The sequence below is a fragment of the Ambystoma mexicanum genome, chromosome 1q (genome assembly GCF_040938575.1).
Source record: "Ambystoma mexicanum isolate Mex_15411 chromosome 1q, UKY_AmexF1_1, whole genome shotgun sequence".
Classification (NCBI taxonomy): domain Eukaryota; kingdom Metazoa; phylum Chordata; class Amphibia; order Caudata; family Ambystomatidae; genus Ambystoma; species Ambystoma mexicanum.
The window spans coordinates 686146710-686167015 of record NC_090922.1 but is presented as its reverse complement, the minus strand read 5'-3'; positions in this window follow the sequence as shown (position 1 = coordinate 686167015).

Here is a 20306-nt window from a genome sequence, read left to right as displayed (position 1 = left end):
CAAGAGATGTACACGTACCATACACGCCAATCCTCCCGATTTCGGCGGGAGAATCCTGATTTTTCAGTGAAAAATATTGTTATTTTTCACGTTCTCCATCCGAAAATACAATACATGACACAAATGTAGTCTCCTGATTTTTCTGAGAGAATGTCCCTCCCAGGTGGGTCAGAATATTGGCATGTATGATGTACTGTGCATAAAATATTCATACTTGTACTTTGTGTTCATGCATGTGGATGTATATGAATCTGCAAGTAGAAATGTTGGAGAGTTTAGTAGTAGTTGCTTTAGGTGCTTTGCAGTCACAGCACAATTGTACTCAGAGTGATCAACAGTATATCTAAAGTGCTGAATTGTGATGATGGAGTTAGGTGTAGCATTCTTGCATGTGATTGGTGGATGGTTGTGTGACTGCTTAACAGTAGCAAATGAGGGAAAGGTGCAGAGAGTGAAGTGGAAAGGGTAGAAGGGCTGCCCCAGTGTTACTTACGCGCTCTGCGGACAGCGCGGCTGTTCGCAGACAGCACATGCCACATCTGTGTCTTCCGAGCATGAAATGGGAGTGTATTTTGAGGCTTAGCCAATCAGGTGTTTAGGTTCTGCTTCGTATTGAGGAGGCTGTGTGTAGTGAAGAGGGCGGAGGTGGAGAAAGTCAGGGTGGTGGTGCTTGGAGATATGTTTGTGAATGGTTTGGAGCAGTATGCTAAATCTAGGAATGTGGCTAACCATTTTGACACAAAAGGAGTGGAGGTGGTGTGGTGCACTGTGCCTGGTTTTAATTTTCAGGCAATGCTAGAAGTTTGTCAGGATGTGGCTAGGTATAATAGCCAACATGTGGTTGTTCTGCAATGTGGTGCTTTGCATTTGGGCTATGTCAGTGCCCCTACTTTGTGGCAAGCTCTGCAAAACTTCTTTCAGGCAGTAATGAAACTACTTCCAAACGGCAAGATTATTTTTTCTGGTTTGATACCCAGGCAAATATGGACAATAGTTCTGTTTTTTGTCCTGCGCAAAATGTTGGTAGGTGCTTAATTAACCAAGGCATGTTTGCTTTTATGACTAGAGCTGGCATGTTCTTTTGCAACAATGACAACATTGACTCTGGTAACATTGATTACTTTAAGGAAGATGGCATGTCGTTATCTTTTTTGAAAATGCCATGCTGTTTGGAACCTAAGGGTTGCTTTGGAGAACCAAATTTGAAGATTTTAAGATTTTCGGAGGAAAATAAGGAAAAAAAATACAAAATAAAAGGTGTTTCTGAAGCATCTGCAAAAAAAACAGAAAAGACTCTTTTCAGAGCCAACCTCAAAGGGTAAATTGGGAACACTATTTAAATTTGAATTCCCTCCGCTCTGATTTTTCGATGTGTCTGCGGACACCTGCGCTGTCCCAGGACACTTCGAACACCAAGAAAGGGCTAAAGAAATTCCATAAAGTATGCAGATTGCCAGGGACATAGTGTGGCACATGTGCAAGAGTTAATTTTCCCATGAAAATACCTTGTATTGCTGAAACAAACACCTTTTAGTTTTCCTGGGGCCCAGACACTCTTCGTTATGCTTAGCGCGGTTGCGGTCACATGATGACGTCGAGGACACGTTGGTGAATGTGGCGGATGGCCGTAGGACACCAAATGCACAGGGTTGGGTCTACGCATGCGTGCGGGTGTTCTACGAACAGTGTTCCAGTCCCCGAACTAATTAAAAATGCACCACACATGCGGCGGACATTTGTGGACAGGCACGATGTTCGTAGGGGCTAGGGTGTTCTATGCTACACATGCACGCGGATGTTCTAGGGGCAGTGTTCAGGTCCCCAAAGAAAACAAATGTGTGTTACAACTTTGCGGACAGGCGGATGGGCTATGTGTTCTACGGACATATTCATTCTGGTTACGGACAATGCGAACAGGGGGAATGTTCTTAGGACACTTTATTTTGCATAGCTACGAACATGTGGATATCTTTAGTGTTCTGCGGACACCACCATTTTGACTACGGCCAATTCAAACAGGTATAGTGTCCTTAGGACACCCCCATTTTTGTTAATTGCGGACAGGCGGACATCTTGTGTGTCCTAAGGACAATTCCATCTTGATTGAGGACAGTACAAACAGGTATAGTGTCCTTAGGACACCCCCATTTTTGTTAATTGCGGACAGGCGGACATCTTGTGTGTCCTAAGGACAACTCTATTTTGATTGACAACAATACGAACAGGTATAGTGTCCTTAGAACACCCCCATTTTGGTTACTTGAGGACATCCCAGACAGCCGCGCTGTCCGCGGACACCCTAACTGCCTTTTAAAAAAAAATAGGACACAGAATAATATACTAACAACACACTTAATATTTTATTATTGTATAAAATATAAAAATTAAGGAAGAGAGAGGGAAGCAAAAACGGATACAAATACAGGGGAATTAGGGGTTTGCACATGATGGATGGTAGGGGAGGAAGGGAGTGTTGTCTCATCGTAACGTTTTCTTTGCTGTGGAGTTTTTGGGGATAGTTGGGTGGGACATGGAGTGGGGGTACAGGTACATGTGGGACAGTGAAATTAATTTTTTCTCTTATATGGTCCTCCACAAAGCTTTTCAAAACAATGACATTCATCATTTTTTTCATTTACAGGTCAATGTTTAGTTCAATTTGCTGCAGAGGATTTTGTAACATTTCTGTTATATTATTTTGAATGTCTGTATGGTCTGTTAAAAAAAATGTTAAGTGCACATATAGTAATGGTTATTAATTGGCTGATATAGAGAGTGTAGTGGCTACCATTAGTATCACTTTCTTCACTCATTTCATCACAGCCATTCCAAAGTACTAGACATTTCTGTGTAAAAAAAAAATGTTTTAATGTACCTAATACCTAATACAGAAAGTTTATAAATATATACAATACATGTAGTGTGCTCACTAGTTTCTGCTAAGTTTTGCTCTTATTGCTGCCTAGGTGTCCTGTTGATTTGTGCTGTGGAATTTCTGTCAGGTAATTCTGTTGGAGGCATATTTATTGTGTTTTGGTATATTCCACTATGTTGCATATGCTATGTAATTGGACTGTCACTGTCTTGTATGCACAGTTTCACTTCTTATTTATTATTGAATGTAATTTATTTATGTGCTGCTTTTTCAAACAGGTTTAGTGCTTTTTTTAATGATATAACAATGTAAGATACCCCCTGAGTTTTTGGATAGTGTTGATGTTGTCCGAGTCTGTCCACGAACAGGCGCATGGTCCGCGGATATCAGACTCACTAGCGCAGGTAGGCGGTTCAGTATGTTATATTTATATGAACCAAGGGCATCCTAGTAATATTTATCAAATTGACATTTATATATATATATCTATATTCAGTGAAAAAAACATTGCTATGGTTAAGTTTTGCTACTAAAAACCTATGAAATTCAGTGAAATAAATGTTGTTATAGGGATGTTATGGTTCCAAGTAAAACCGAAAACCCCTGAAATTCGCCAGTTATGGTAAGCTAAGCAACTATAACTCGCACCACCACCGTGCACTGCTAAGACTAACACCCAGGACATCAAAGATGACATCACAAATGTCATTGAGGACATCACTGATGACATCACATGTGCATTTACATTTTATGAAAAGTCTGTACAAGAGATTCTTATTATAATGTTGACAAAAATGTGTCAAGGATCATTTGAATAAATATCATGAGGTACGTAGTGCATTAAGCAATGCATTAATACAAATAGCATTCTGTTATGAAGTTCTTTCTAGTATACTAAGCTACTCATGTAGAAAAATAGGCATTGTAGGCATTGTGTGCAGCATACATGATGGAGGTGCAATATTAATAATCTTGCCATGTTGAATAGTAAAATGATAAATGCTTTCTTATTACAGTTTTGCCTACTGTGAAATAATAATAATAAAACCCACTTACTACATAATTGTATTATTACAAACAAAATACAAACAGAAAACAACACATACAAATATGAGCAAGTACAGGGAAAATGAAGTAAAAAATAAAACAGCAGTATTAACAGACAATTTTCATAACCTAACTGATTATCTTCATGCATAGAAATGATTGCTCTGCTTCAAAGCTACTACTTCCCTATGTATAACTATCACATAATGTGACTGGACCCTAAGGAAAGTAGTGTGAGTATAATGTATACAAATATGAGCATATCCAGGGAAAGTAGAGTAATAAAAAAACAGCAGAACTCTAGAAAAGTGTTGATAACCTTACTGATCATCTTCATACATAGAAAGCATTGCTGTCTTCCAAGTCTGTGTTTTCCCCTATGTATATGTTTCATATGCTGTGAGTGAACTCCAAGTGAATTACTGTAGAACATATTTGAAGTATAAGTCTATAAATATAGTACTTTTTGAAGTTTTAGTTCCTGACTGTTACTGGCCTACATATCTTAGTAAAGTAAAAAAAGAGGGAGCCAGACATGTGATGTCATTGGGGATGTCCTCAATGACATTTGTGATGTTATCTTTGATGTCCTGGGTGTTAGTCTTAGCAGTGCACAGTGGTGGCACGAGTTATGATTGCTTAGCTTACCATAACTGGTGAATTTCAGGGGTTTTTCGGTTTTACTTGGAACCATAACCTCCCTGTAACAAAGCTTTTTTCATTGAATTTCATAGGTTTTTAGTAACGCAACTTAACCATAACGTCCCTTTAGCAAAGTTTTTTTACTGAATATATATATATATATATATATATATATATATATATATATATCACTGACAAAACACGTTGTTAAAGGGATGTTATGGTTAAGTTGCCCTAAGAAAAACCTATCAAATTCAGTACAACTGTTTGAAAGGGACATTATAGTTACTTTGCACTAATAACAACCTATCCATATTATGGTTATAAGTGCAACCGAAAAACCCCAGAAATTTGCCAGTTATGGTAAGCTAAGCAACCATAACTTGTGCCACCACTGTGCACTGCTAAGACTAACACCCTTGCCATCAGAAATGACATCACAAATGTTTTTTGTCAGTGAATTTCGTAGGTTTTTAGTAGGGCACTTTAACCATAACGTTCCTTTAGTCTAGTTTTTTCAGTAAAGGTGATAGGTTTGTAGTAGCGCAACTTAACCACAACGGCCCTTTAACAATGTTTTTTGTTAGTGAATTATTTCATAGGTTTTTAGTAGGGCATTTTAAAAATAGTAGGGTTTAAAGTAGGGTTCCTTTATCATATTAGGGTTTAAAGTAGGGTTCCTTTATCATAGTTTTTTCAGTAAGGCGGATAGGTTTGTAGTAGTGCAACTTAACCATAACGTCCCTTTAACAATGTTTTTTGTTAGTGAATTTCATAGGATTGTAGTACGGCACTTTAACCATAGTAGGGTTTAAAATAGGGTTCCTTTTAACCACAGTATGGTTTAAAGAAGGGTTCCTTTATCATAGTTTTTTTCAGTAAAGGTGATAGGGTTTTAGTAGTGCAATTTAACCATAATGTCCCTTTAATAATGTTTTTTTCAAATAATTCCATACGTTTTTAACAGGATACTGTTACTTGTATGGATGTACTGTACAGCATACTGAAGCTGTTGGCTCTATACTAATAGCCACAGGGGTTGTGGACAGTGCATCTGTTCGCGGACATCGGGTGGAGTCCAACCTGCCAAGAAAGGGAGGGGTAGTTGTACAAAGTGGTACCATGCAACAAAGACAAGAAACATATATAAACAAGTGTGTGAATGGGAAGGGAAAATGCAGTAGCTGATCAAACTCTGTACGTTATAAACAAACAGCGCAAAGGCATAGGGTGTGCAGCATAATGGAATGCACCAACAAGAGAAGTAACGTTTGCCTTCAACAATCTTACAGCACACCTTCTTCACATTGCAACAAAGGACGAAGAGGCAGAGCTAGGGACGCCAACTACTGACAGCAGAACGTCACTGCAAAGTAGTAAGTACACTAAAGTTTATGTTATAATTGCATAGTTCCAGTAGTGTAGAATAGTAGGAAACCATGATGTTTTCTGTTTGTGCGCAGCAATGGCAAGCACCCTAGAATTGCTGGAAGAGAATTGTCCGCATGAAGAAATGAATGAAGACGATAACCCCATTGGTACCCGCCAGAGTTTGAAAAGGAAAAGAGTTACTGCAACGGTAAGCACCCTATAACAGCTGGAGAAGAATTTCCCGCATGACGAAATGGGTGACCCTAGTAACTCAATAGGAAGGGAACGCAGTGTGAAAAGTAACACAATTACAATATATTGCTTCATGTATACTAAACACATTTGTTTTTCTTTAACAGAACATACGGGAATACAAAGGGGTACCCCAGAAGCGGCACCTTTTCCACAGCAACATACTGCCACAGAAACTGAAGGAAACGCTGTAAAAAAAAAGTAGACTGCCTGGACGTCAAAATGGATGAATTGCTGAACAATTTTGCTGCCTTGAAAAATGTTGTACAATAACATATTATGGAGAAAATAATATACCACTGCCCAGCTGCACAAGCTCCATCCCTCATTTCCCAGCCCCCATCCCTGCAAATTGCATGTCATGAGAGACGCTTCAATGAGACCTCAATCCCTTCTTCCCCTCACCACCAACTTGTAGGAATGCCGAAATCACCAGTATATGTATCTGTTTCTGGTCCCCCTTCCCTTTCCGAATATTGGCTTTGAATGTGTGCTAATAAACATTGATATGTAAATTGTTACTGAATTTGTATGTGCCTTTTCATTTGTTTTAAGAAGCCCATTGTAACTGTGAAGTGCACAGCACTGGTGGGGATGATCGCAAGTGAGGGAAATGGAGGATTTGTACGACTGCCGCACCTGGCGGCTCTATGTGCAATCACAATGGAAGCATCCGTAGGACGCCACTAGGGGCTACATGTTTGCATGCACAGAACCGCCTGTAAGTAGTTATACGACTGTACGTTTGTCTCTGGCACAACTTTGCACATGCGTATCTCTTCCTCTGATGCCTGATAACACGGCCCTGGCCAAGATATGCGAAGAAACGTGTGATGTAGTTTTAGAAGGTGGAAGTGCTGACCCACGTCCTGCGAGTACCTTTGCATGAGAACATACCACCTACTGTATCGTGCACACACCAAGCTTATTCAGAAATGTTCAGTGCACGTGTGCCATACATTTAAATAGTCTGAGGATGCCAAGGGTATCCGTAGGAGACCTATGCACATGGCCACAAAGTAATTCGGCCAACATGCATCCAGCGGACGGCCGTGTAAATGGAGAACAATGGCAACATCACCATGGGAATGGAACCACACTGCACGTGGGCCCTTATTTGATGGACACGATTTGGACCCAAGCACATCGAAAAATGACTATTTTCTGCAATGTATTGAGTGTTACAGTGAGAGTGCACCCTTACAGAGGTCCTACACTCTCCCTTATGCATGTAGTTATTGTAGGGAACGATTTAGGGCCACTTTCCAGTTGCAGGTGCTCCAAAAAAGTCCTATAAAAGGGCACACCCCATAACCGCACTGCAATCCATGTTTGACTTTCCAGAGAAGAGCAGCAGTGTACATTGGTTCATGCAGAAATTGCTTTCTGACCAATTCTGTGCCTGGAAAGCACCTCTCCAAGTAATGGCCACCAGGGCTTCTGCTACTACCTCTGACTCAGGAGAACCCACACTGTCACCACCAACACCTCCTTCTGAAGGTCCTGAGCAAGGGAACAGGTGTGATAATGTGGATAGACATCAAAAAGGAAACAAGGATAAAACACAGGGAATCCCCATTGCCTGCAGCTAGCATGAGTCGTGGGTGTGGAAACTATATACGACCGTTGAAGATATGCCCAAATCTCATGCAAACCAGTTCAATATAGTACTCCGTCGTGGAAAACCTGGCTTGTTCAGCAATGGCATCACCTCCAGGCGGCGGCACCTGAAAAGGAACCACAAGGCAGCTGTTCAGAGTGTTTTCCCCTTTCAAGAAGGCAGTAGGTTACTTTCCTCTACAGCATCCTCCGGATCTGCTCCTGCCACCACTAGGGACACTCCAGTGGGCTAGCATATCCCGCAACCAGCCTTGCAGGCCATACACACAGCAACAAGCCCGTACCTTGCAAAGGTCACTTTATTGTGCATGTACTGCAATGCGGTTCTGTGCAGGGGAGAACAATTTAAAGTGCTTTTGAGGCTTCGAGCAGGAAGCATGACGAAGAGTGCCCCCTACCCAAGTAAGTTCCACCCAACATTTTCTGCCTTCCACATGCAATTTCTTATCCCTGTGGTTGGTATCCTTTGCCAAACCTCCCTTCCATTCCTGTCCTTCTGTGGCGTCTCTTGTAACAGCAGAAAAAATGGAACACAACCAGGAGGGGGGAGTGGGCGGAGAAAAAGGCACTTTTCAGAGCCACCTTGCACTGTTTAAAAACAGAATTAGAATGAAAGCATGCAGGCGGTAGCGCAACCTATGAGCGCCGCATACAGGGTTGGCAACAATGGGCAGCGGGACTGCGTCAAAACATTGTATGTATTCGCAAAACAAAATGGTGGCTCTGAAAAGAGCCTTTTTGTGCTGTTTGTGTTTGCAAAGTTCAAAGTGGTGAACACCCACAGGGAAAATGCTTGCTGAACTTGCAGGAAGCACTGCACTGCATTTGGGATATTATCCAGAAACAGCTCATTGCCAGCATCAGTCAGATTAACTCCATCTGAACAAAAAATGTTGCTTCTACGAAACATAATGTTTTCATTGTGGAAGGAGAACATTCCAACGTCTCGCAAAAAAGCGCAAACAGCCTTGTTCACATTGCGCCCCGCTTTCTCTATTTGTGGCCCACACCAGTAAGAACGCAGCCACATCTGTCTCTGGGCAATGCGAGAAAAAATTATGTGCGTCTTTCGAAACATTTCCATGAGTTGCCAAAATGTCTCCTTCATCGCAAACCGCAGTCAGATGCCGCCAACATGTCCTAAACTGTTCCCTCCACAATAAACAATAATAATGTCTGGATGAGCGAGTGTCACTAAACTGGCACGAAGAGGACCCGCATGGAGCCACTTCATCCCACGTATTCTGTATCACTGGACATCGACATCATGGAACCCAATGTGGGCTGCCAGTGCACAGCCTTCTGCGTAAACTTGTACCCAATGTGTCTAGGAGTCGCCCAAAAGCCATATAGTCTGCCTACTGAATGGCACAACCATACTGGTAGCCATATCCACTCCTGTTTGCAAACACACATTGTGGCACAATCTGCTGCTACACACCACACCCAGGAAATTGACCAACCTGAACTCCTGCACAGTCTAATTTACTTTCCAGCCACCCTGAAAAGACCCAAATGTAGCATGTGCGCAACTCCAAATGCCGTGGCTTTCGCAAACACATTGTACTGTGTGGGGGGTGCATGATGGAGAATGGATGCTTTGTTGGTATTTGTGAAAAGTGTTTTATTTTTATTTTTGGGTAAAGCGATGTGTAAAGAAATACCTTTTTTAGTGGTAGTTGTTGGGGATTGCTCTCTGCTTTTCCTCATTGCTCTCTGCTTTTCCTCCTTACATTATTACACGAGTGTCTGCAACTGACATTTTACATTTTGGAACAGAAGACTAATTTCATTAGGGGAAACAAAATATATCAGCTCCACTGACAAACATCACACTAGAAGCTCTAAGGTTCTCATGGGCACAGAAGAACATCCTAGAATGGAACTGAAAAACAGACATACACCTGATTCGATAATCCATAGTCCCATTTCCATGGCAAGCATATTAAGAAGGACAGCATGTAGCATGTGCGCTTTCCCCAACTACCGCGAGGGCCGCACCCCAGTAAAGCAGGGCCTGCCCTTCTATCCTTTCCAGTAGTCTTTTCCCAGCAGTCCCTCATTGGCTAATGTTAAACTGTCACATATGCATCCACCAATTACATCCAAGAATTCTGCATCTAACGCTATCACCTCTATTGAACAGTCCATAACAACCGTTACACACGCATAGTTCAAGTGTCCTGTAAATCAATAGCACCTGCATGTGAAAGTACTGTAAAATGATCTACGAGTTCTGCATCCACTAATATCGGCATTGCTACTCATTGCCACGCCTTGTAGGTATTACTATGCTTTGTACAGTACATTTGCAACTGTGTTATAAGGCCGTATCAACAGGGTACCTGGCATTGAATCTCCATAATGTACTCAAAATTCATACTGTTATCTCTCTGATCACCTACCATGAAATGTCTCTGATTGTGTAATGTGGTGGCAGAGTTGCCATTTGCCCATAGCAGCCATTGTTGTATGCAAACGGTTACTCTGTTCTTTTGTTCCGTCAATTTTACGATGCTTTCCCCTTTAATGCACCTCCTATCAAATTTGTAAAAATCGCACACAAAAGGATCAGTCAGCATATCCCACCAAACTAAACCAAGTGCATACATTGCATCCATAACAACAGTTTCCTGCCACTTACCTTTCACACTTCATAGATTACAACATTACTTAAAAAAGAAAAAAAGTCAGTGTGCATTGACAACAGTAACATTCATAAATGCACACAAGGAAATTAAAGACAGGAAACAATGGCTCCACTCATGTAGCAAGCATATATATTTATGCAGAGAAGTACATACGAATGCACGCAGAAAAACATTCTGCTTTGTACTCTGTACATCTTTCTGCACCTTTTTGTCATCCTTCCACAATGTGAAGTACTCCATTTTGAAAGTAAATAGGCCTACACTAATACACACACGTGTTCAATAAGACATCATACAATACACTCCCAGATGACCCACCTACCCCCTTAACAAGCACTCCCAAGACCCTATTCATATCATAATCCATCCATTTATACACACACTTTCTCTTCCTGCCAAGGCATCCCCCTATAGGTTTAAAGAATCTATTGTACCGATGTAAGCACTATGCCATTAGCCAACATATTTTCTTACCATCTTCTTATACAGGTGCAGTACCCACGTCTCTCCGGAAAGCCCCTTGCGGGTGCACTTCAAAATACAACCTTCAATAAACCTACTCTCACCAACCAACAAAGTAAGTACAATACCATCATAGTGTTGTACGTCTTACTAGAAGAGTGTTGTATTGTTGCATTGTAGCATATAGATTAGCGGCAATCCACAAATATGTACTTCATTGTTACTCATGACACCTCTACAGAAGGTTAGAGGCCATTACACATTTACACACTTCCATTTATATGCCTACTCTCCTATTGACCCACTCATGCATATTGCACACATATACATTTTAAAATCTGCACACCCACACTTCCCTTTCTTTGCCAACAGCTACTACAACATGCATACCAAAGTGCAACTCTGTAGAAAGCAACGCAGGAATAGACCCACACAACCTAAAAACATAGAAAGTAGCCATCCACTGCAAGCAGAACTTCCAGGGAAAGTGGAAAGAGACGAGCTAATCCAGTCATTAAGGAAAACAAATGCTTGTATCAGTAAAGATAGTGTAGTTCATCTGTCAAAATGTGAGAATGAAAAGAAAAGCTCTAAAAACAGTGCAACGCACACTACTGCTAACAGAGCACCTACACATTGTAATGTAAGCACAAGCAAGCATTCCAAAAAATTATTTTACAAAAAATTTTCCTCTACAGAGTCCTTCACAACCTTGTAAATAGAGGGCAGAAATCACGCTCAACCCTCAAAACCTACTGCAGAAAAGTGATCCTGGAAGCTCTTGTAGACAGTGCAATTATCGTGAAACGGAAATTGTTTATAGCAATTTTTAACAGAATGAAACCACTAACAACATTAGTTGGAAAATTGCAAGCACTACTTCAAAACAAATGCAATATCAGCATAGATACCTTTGGCCACATCTGCACCGGTGAGTGGAGTCACACCACTAACTTCAATGAAGAATCATACAAACAAGAACAAACACACCAAATTGCCTTACATCAGAGTGGACGAGGGTATGAAAAGATAGACAATACCATAATGAAAGAAGAAACACTGCTTTCAGAAATATCCCCAAAAAACTTGAATGTCACTCTCCATTCCACCAAACCAACAAGCCTCACCTACAAATGGCTTTGCACATCAATGTGTAATGTTCACCAATACTTAATCATATCTTTGCAATAATTCCTCAATCAGTATGTCAATGGCAACGAGAAAAGAAAAAGAAAAATACTACAAATTATGGACTCCTGTCCAGTGCGCAACTACACAGGAATACGAGGACATTCCTTAGCTTGTATTTCTGGACCTGCTTGCAAAATCACCTTCCACCATATCAAAATGTTAGCAACCCACCATTCAACAGTCAGAAATCTAGTTTACAAACTGACCTTTGCAAAAAAGTTCAGCTTTCGCACTGCAACAATTAAATCTTATGCTCCTACACGCTACAGCCAAACAAGTCCTCGAAGAAATAGAGCACATCCAAAGGAAATATTGTGGAACTGAAGAACACTTACAAACCCCAGCATTTTCAGACAACAGTACTGACAACATTGCAGATATCAGCTTTTTAATCACACATTCAGAAAAGAAATAGAAAAGTTCAAAAGCACATCTGCTGAAAAGCCAAACCAAGTATGTGTGTGTTGTCGTAGAACTTTCTATAGAAAAAGCACCAAAACTATAGATATCATGCAGAAAATAGAAGGCAATGATGAATCCCAATGGTTTCAATTACCTCTGTACCTTATAGCTGAAAACAAATCCTAAATTACGTACACCTCCATAGTGTGCACATACTGCACTGCAAAACTTGACAATAACCAAAGGCCTTCATGGGCAATCAGTAATAATATGAAAGTATTTCCACTGCCAAATGCACTGCAGCAGCTTAATTAGTATGAGAGCATGATAATCCAAACAGTGCACTCATTTCAAGCAATAATACGACTTCACCCGAAAACTGCAAAATTGCCTCCCACCCAAAACTATAGATATAATGCAGAAAATAGAAGGCAATGAGGAATCCCAATGGTTTCAATTAGCTCTGTACCTTATAGCTGAAAACAAATCCGAAATTACGTATAACTCCATAGTGTGCACATACTGCACTACAAAACTTGACAATAACCAAAGGCCTTCATGGGCAATCAGTAATAATATGAAAGTATTTACACTGCCAAATGCACTGCAGCAGCTTAATTAGTATGAGAGCATGATAATCCAAACAGTGCACTCATTTCAAGCAATAATACGACTTCACCCGAAAACTGCAAAATTGCCTCCCACCCAATTACTGAGAGGCGTTCCTGGGAAAGTAGTTTATTTACCATTAGATCTCAAAGAAAATGTAGACACTCTATGAGTGCAAAGGCCAATAGAAGAATCTTTTATTATCCTGGTAAATGGTGTACCTACAAAAGACAAAGGAATTTGGCAGAAACTTGTGGACTTAAGCAAAGTTAGGGAAGCCTTGCAATACCTTAAACAAAACAATGTATACTACAAGGAAATAAACGTTGAAGAAAACCTGAGAGAAACAACCAAAATAATTCAGGACTCCTCAACAACTGGCCAATTTGAATTTCTAGATCCTAGTACAGCCTCCAATATTTTAGACCCCTATACAATTCACCCACTGCACTCCAAAGACACCATAGACGATGCACTAGAAACATATCTAATGCGGCAAGCCAAAGAAGCGCCAATCAGTATATAGGAAAAATGTCTAGAAGCACAAGCCTTTCCTCTACTCTTCCTGACTGGAAAAGGTGGAAGATATGATGAAAGATGCACACAAATAACATCATCAAAATACCGCTGTTTACAAATGTATTCTGAAGACCATAGATTTAGACAGAACGTGGAATACATATTCCATTGAAACCAGGTTCCCATTTTTAAAACATGTCTGCTACACAGCTACTTCAAAGGGTGCAAGATTTTACAGTCAAGTATTACAAATTTCTTGGCAAACATGCATGTACAAAAGAGTACTGGTTCCGATGGCACGCAGATGTACAGTGTATGCTACACAACCTTGGGCCACCCACATGGTTTGTCACTTTAAGTTGTGCAGAGTATTATGGAAGACTTGCACACTTTCCTAAGCATAGCAAACAAAAACAAAACAGGTGTAGACATGAAAACACCAGAAGAACTTTGCTCTCTTGATCCAGTAAATATTTCACAGTACTTTCATCATCACTTCCTTGCCATGCTGCACTTCATTTGCAAAAAAGCACTTCCTCCTCTCAGAGAAGTGGAACACCTCTTTTGTAGAAAGGAATATCAAGCCAGAGGAGCACCACACATCCACATGCTTTTGTGGATTAAAAAGGCTCCTAAATTTAGTGAGGAGAGTGATGAAACTGTTTTGCAATTCATTCACAAATATGTCACTTGCGAAATCCCTTTGGAAAGTACAAATAGTGACCTACAAGCACAAATATTGCAATTCCAAAGACACAGTGTGGCAAGTATTGTCGACGCAAAAATAAGAACAGAGGCAAATACTACACCAAATGCCGCTTTGGTTTCCCTAGACCAGTTTAAAAAAAACAGGCCAAGTAAAGAGCTTCATTTCTTCGATTCGACACAGTGTGAAAGGGAAATCTCCTAAGAACACATACTGCATAAAAAGGAGTGAAGCGTCAAAGTTAATCAATTATTACAATGCAATAATTGCCCTCCTATGGAATGCTAATGTTGATGTACAGTTCATTGCAGACAATTCCACTGCAGTTGCACGATTTGTCACAGCCTACTTAACCAAAGCAGAGAAAACAGCTCAAAGACCTCTGGGATGATATATCATCTGACAAAACACTGGCACAAAAATTGTACAGCGTTGGCATAAAAATGCTGTCCCATAGAGAATGTGGCTGCTACGAAGCCGCAGACCGTTTAACCATCACCGCCTTATATGGGAAATCTGAAAACATAGTGTGGCTAAGCTTTGGTCCTGCTCTTTTTGTGGGTTTCACAATGGATGGCAGATATATCTAGGTTTCTTGGATCCCTGATAATAATGTTATTGCTTGGATTCTGTGTGATCAGTTTAATAATCTCACAATGCAAGACAACCTCAAAGAAAGCTGTGAGAATGAAGATCATGACTGATGTTGAATAAGGATGGAAGACTAAAGAGCTGACAGATGAAGAAATTAGAGTTTACGTAAAGGCCAGCATCCATGCACCTGAGGGAACAAAGTTCCTGTACTCGAAGAACCACAAGAAGTATTTGGGGAAGTGGATTTACTGCAGTCCAAGTGGACAATGCATGCTCATGTCCTGGAATAAAGATGAGCATGTGAAAGCAGCAGGATATCTGAAAGGAGTCATAAAGATATGGGTCCCAACTAAACATTTCTTCAGATGAGGATGTCTTGATTTAAAGACTGATGGGAGAGTGGTCAATAGATCGGCCAGAGGGGGGAGTGTAGAGGTGGAGCCAAGTACCCCCACCCAAAGCTCATCCCCCATGTTGCCTATATGTTGGGAGCCAGAGTGTGAGACATGTGCAATGCCAGTGAGAATACCTATACCAAAGAGAATCCTGGAAGTAAGATTCCCATTGAGGAATCCAAACATGCATGTGCAACAATATGATGGCCATTTGAATGAAATCTCGGAGGAAGTGGGAAAAGCATGCAAGGAAGCCGACTGTTGGGGTCATACAGATCAGAGATGACACACACATGAGAAGAGATTGAAGAGTATAAGCATTCTATAGAAACAAAGAAGGAGATAACAAGCGTGAGCAACATTTCGGACTCAGGATGAAGATGCTCATGTTACAGAAATAATGAAGACGTTATGAAGTCATTTTATAATTGTACAGTTGCAGCAACGCAAGTAGACAAAGTATTCATAAAGACTTGCTATGTAGTGAATAGATTGCAGAAATGCACCAACGTATATGTATAGGAAATGTATGGACTTTGGATGATTCCACAACGCACTTTAGCAGAGCTAGATCCAGTCAAAGAAAAGGTTTTCAGTGTGTTGTAGTAAGAAATTGGAAGCTGAACCATGGAAGGGAATCAAAGAAGGGGTTTGGCTGGTTCAACACTAAGAAGTCAAGGCCACCTTGGGCCTGAATGTGTTTACAACCGTCATCAGCAATGCCTTCCACTTCGTCTATCATCTGGCCGTGTAACTTTGTTAGCATCGATATGGCCTCTATCAAGGTCCCATTCTCGTCATCATGATAAGGTATAAATGTGCAACAAGATTCTCAAATTTTGGCACAAACACCTCCATTTACAGTTGTGATCATGTCCAGGACGTACCTATTCTGAAGAGTCATCAGTCGTATGGCTCTCAGCTCTTCCTTGATAGCATTGAATCATTTTATGGTAGTGTTGATTGTCTGCAACAGGTCCCATATGGTTATTTGTGACCACTTGGTATTTGCATCTGTCTGGATCCTGCGCATGAAGATTATGTGAATATCGATGAAGTCTTACTGACCAATCTGTGCTCATATGGGATAGAATCAAAGGCTTCTATTGATTTGGCTGAGAAATAGTTCTCTCTCTTCATTCGATTCAGGAGCTCAGCAGATCTCTTCTACCTCAGGTGGGCATCATCTTTGGGAAATTCACCAATATCCAGGTCACTTTTAGGAATCACAAATGCTGGAACATGAACATTCACTATAGAACATAGTCCTCCCCAATCCTTTGATAGTTTCATATAAGCTATGGATCCACGCAATCAGTAGTTATCCTTTATCACTGCTATTCCAATGCTCATACCTGGCATGTCAAAGATTTTATCACAGTTCTGGTTTTCTCCAAGTTTTCTTGTGCCACTATTTCTGAAACACAACTTTGCACTTTCCAGAGGCTCTATCTGCATGGGCCCTCCTTTATCTTTGACCCATGTCAGTAGTATTCCGCCATAGAGGTTTGCATCAACAGAGGCCAACCAACCACAACATACAACCAAACTAACCTAACTCAGAACCACAGCACAAACTCAAAAACTTTCCTGTAATTTCAGCAGAGGCTTTTGCATTGCTGGTAAAGCAGAGCAATAAAGCGGGTTCACCCATGGATCCCTGTCCCTGGGACATCTACAAATCAATCCTCACACAAGGAACCCCAACAGAATATTACAGAAACCTTCTAAATCTATCACTTGCAACAGGAACTGTACCAAGGACCTTCAAGTCAGCATACATCAAACCACTTCTGAAAAACACAAGCGGAGACGCAGATGACCTCTCCAACTACAGACCAATCTCAAACATCCCCTACCCGGTAAAACTCCTGGAAACCTATATATACAAACTAACCCAAGAACACGTTGAAAAACACCACCTGCTGGACCAAGCACAAGTCGGCTTCAGACCCACAAGAGGAATGGAAACAGCACTACTATCCATCTGGGACGACCTAAAAATGAACGCAGAATCAAACACAACCTCAGCCCTTATTCTGCTCGACCTCTCTGCAGCCTTCAACACAGTTAGTCATGACACCCTAACCAAAAGACTAGAAGACATAGGCATAACAGGCACAGCACTACGCTGGACTAAATCATTCCTAACAGACAGAACAGAAACCGTATGGATTAAACCCTTCAAATCCACCCCACGAGTTAACGACTGTGGAGTGCCACAAGGATCGTCATTTTAACCACTTTGCTTCAACATCTACCAGAACCCAACACTCAGAATCTTCAAAAAATACAACATTACATGATACAACTACGCAAATGATACTCAAATCATCTACAAAATCAAAGACACCCAAGCCGATCATTCAAACTTAACCGACTGTCTAAAAGAAGTCCTCAACTGGATGAAGGCCAATGACCTGAAAATCAACCCAGGAAAAACAGAAATAATGATCACATCCAAAGACCAAGAGAATGAAACCACCATCCCGTGGCCAGCGGAAATGGGAACCGCACCATCACCATCTAAGGTAGTAAAAAATCTGTGAGTCCTGATGGACAACACCCTAACCTCAGAAGCACAAATAAAAGCAACACTCAAGAAATGTTTCTTCCTCCTCCACACGGCAAGAAGAAACCTACCTTTTCTCTCCTTCACGCTCAAAACACTCACTATCATCGCCCTCATCATGCCAAGAGTCGACTATGCAAACAGCCTTTACCTCAGAATACCAGAATACCTCCTGAAGAGACTACAACAGATCCAAAATACAGCAGCCAGACTACTCCTCAAACTATCCAGAAGAGACCACATCACGCCTGCCCTAAAAACACTACACTGGCTCCTAGTAAAACATCGCATCACCTTCTAAACAATGTGCATAACGCACAGGGCAATCCGTGGACAAGGAGCAGAATTCCTATGAAAGAAAATAACAATCTACAAGCCAACAAGACCCCTCAGGTCAAGCAATGAAATTCGCCTGGAACTAAAACCATACTTTAAGAAAACACTTGGAGGCACCATATTCTACCACTTAGCCACAAGAACCTGGAACAACATCCCAAAAGAAATAAGAAACACTGAAGATCACCTAAAATTCAGAACATTTCTAAAAACCTGGCTCTTCAACACCACAGACTCAAACTGAAACCCGAAACAACAAAAAATAAAGAATTGACCAAAATGGAAAGAACACCGACAAGCACCCAGAACCATCAGAGAAGCACCCACGGCACCCAAACAGGTAACATCGGGCAGAGTGGGACACAGGTGGCACCCAAGGAGACAGAATCAACCACCCCAGCTAATCTCATCCGAAATCTTCAGCTGACCCTAGCTGCTACTGGGTACCTACTGGGTTGTGGAAATTGTCAAGACACTACTGAACACAACGCTAACTTAGTTGGGGACACCGTAGGATGCACTGGCCATGCAGGTGGGGTGGGCATGTGGGGTTGTTAGGGAGACTAATGGAGGTGGCAGTGAGACGTGAAAGGGACCTCGAATGCAGGAAGGCCAGACCTAACCAGAGGCACAGGTTTCCCTGCACCCCATCTATATAGATCATGCAAGCCCAAATCGTCAATTTCAGGATAGAGATGCCTACTAACCAATTCCACTAACAATTTCTTCCTCTGCTTATACCTCTCAAACTCCAAACCAAACACAACCACATATCTACAGCACAACAAACCACACAAACTTCACTACAGTGCAACAACAAAACAAAAAAACATAGAATTGCACAACAGAACACGACGACTGATGGCCGCAAACACCACAGGCCCAGAAAACGGACCCACCGGGCTGAGGCCGCCAACAGTACATCACTGCACTCTCGCACTTTTCCAACCTGTTCCCACTAACTCACCCTCCCTCCCTCTTTTAGAGCCACCAGAGTGCCAGGGGCCACTCCGGTGGTGATAGTGTGCGGTACAAATGTCCTTTAACATTAACATTAACATTAACATCCATTCTCCACAATGTCAATAGTTGGCTTGTAGTGTCCCATCACTACCCACGTTCTGCATATGACCACTCCTTCTTCCCATCCATCTGGAGAAAGCACTGAACTCAAAATCTGCATTTGGCCTCAGTTTTTCCCTCTTCAAATGTCTTCTGCTGATTTTCCTGGACTCTCAAGTCTTCTGTTTATTTCCCATCTTATTCCAGCGCCTTGCACTCCAGGCTGTTCGTATCTTATCACATGATTTTTAGTATGGTCTCTTGCTCTTGTTCTTGTATCTTGAACATAATCATCTTCGTCTGGATCTGTCCATTCAGTTGCCCATGCTGGATAGGCTGTTTGGCCCATAAATTGACTTCTTGTTCAGCCAAGTGCAATGTGAGATAGGCAGTGTGCTGTCTGAACATCTATTTCAATAGCTATGAATATCTTAGACTTCCCCCTAATATATGGGAGGAGTGCACACACATAGCATTCTCCTCTGAGATTCTTCTTCCTGCCTCTTTCATGTGTTGATACCATATGTTGTTTCCCAAATGGACTGTGCTAGCTAGATAATCATTTAAGTCATGATCATTTTCCCTTGTGCTTCTCTTAGGTCTCCTTCTTTCCTCATAAGCTTTTATTATCATCTCATGAAGTATGTCTGCATAGTTCCTTCTTACTTGGGGACTCATAGAGACATTTATCTGTGAAATCAGTGTCTTTAAATGTTCTACTGGTGTAGTAACAGTCACATAAGGTCTCTTCCTATTGGCATAATACAAAGGCAACAAAAATCATGAAGAACTTGCAATGCTGATCTCCCTCCAAAAGGAAGCTTAGACCTATCTCTCACTGGACTCGGCACTTTCAAATGCACCCCTGGAGTAGGAAAAATCACACAAGGCCTTGGTGGTCTTACACTTGCCACATCTGTACCCTCCTGCTGCATAGGAAGATAAAACAGGAACAACTGCCTTATTTGGATCTACATAATAGGCAGTACCTACTGTAAGA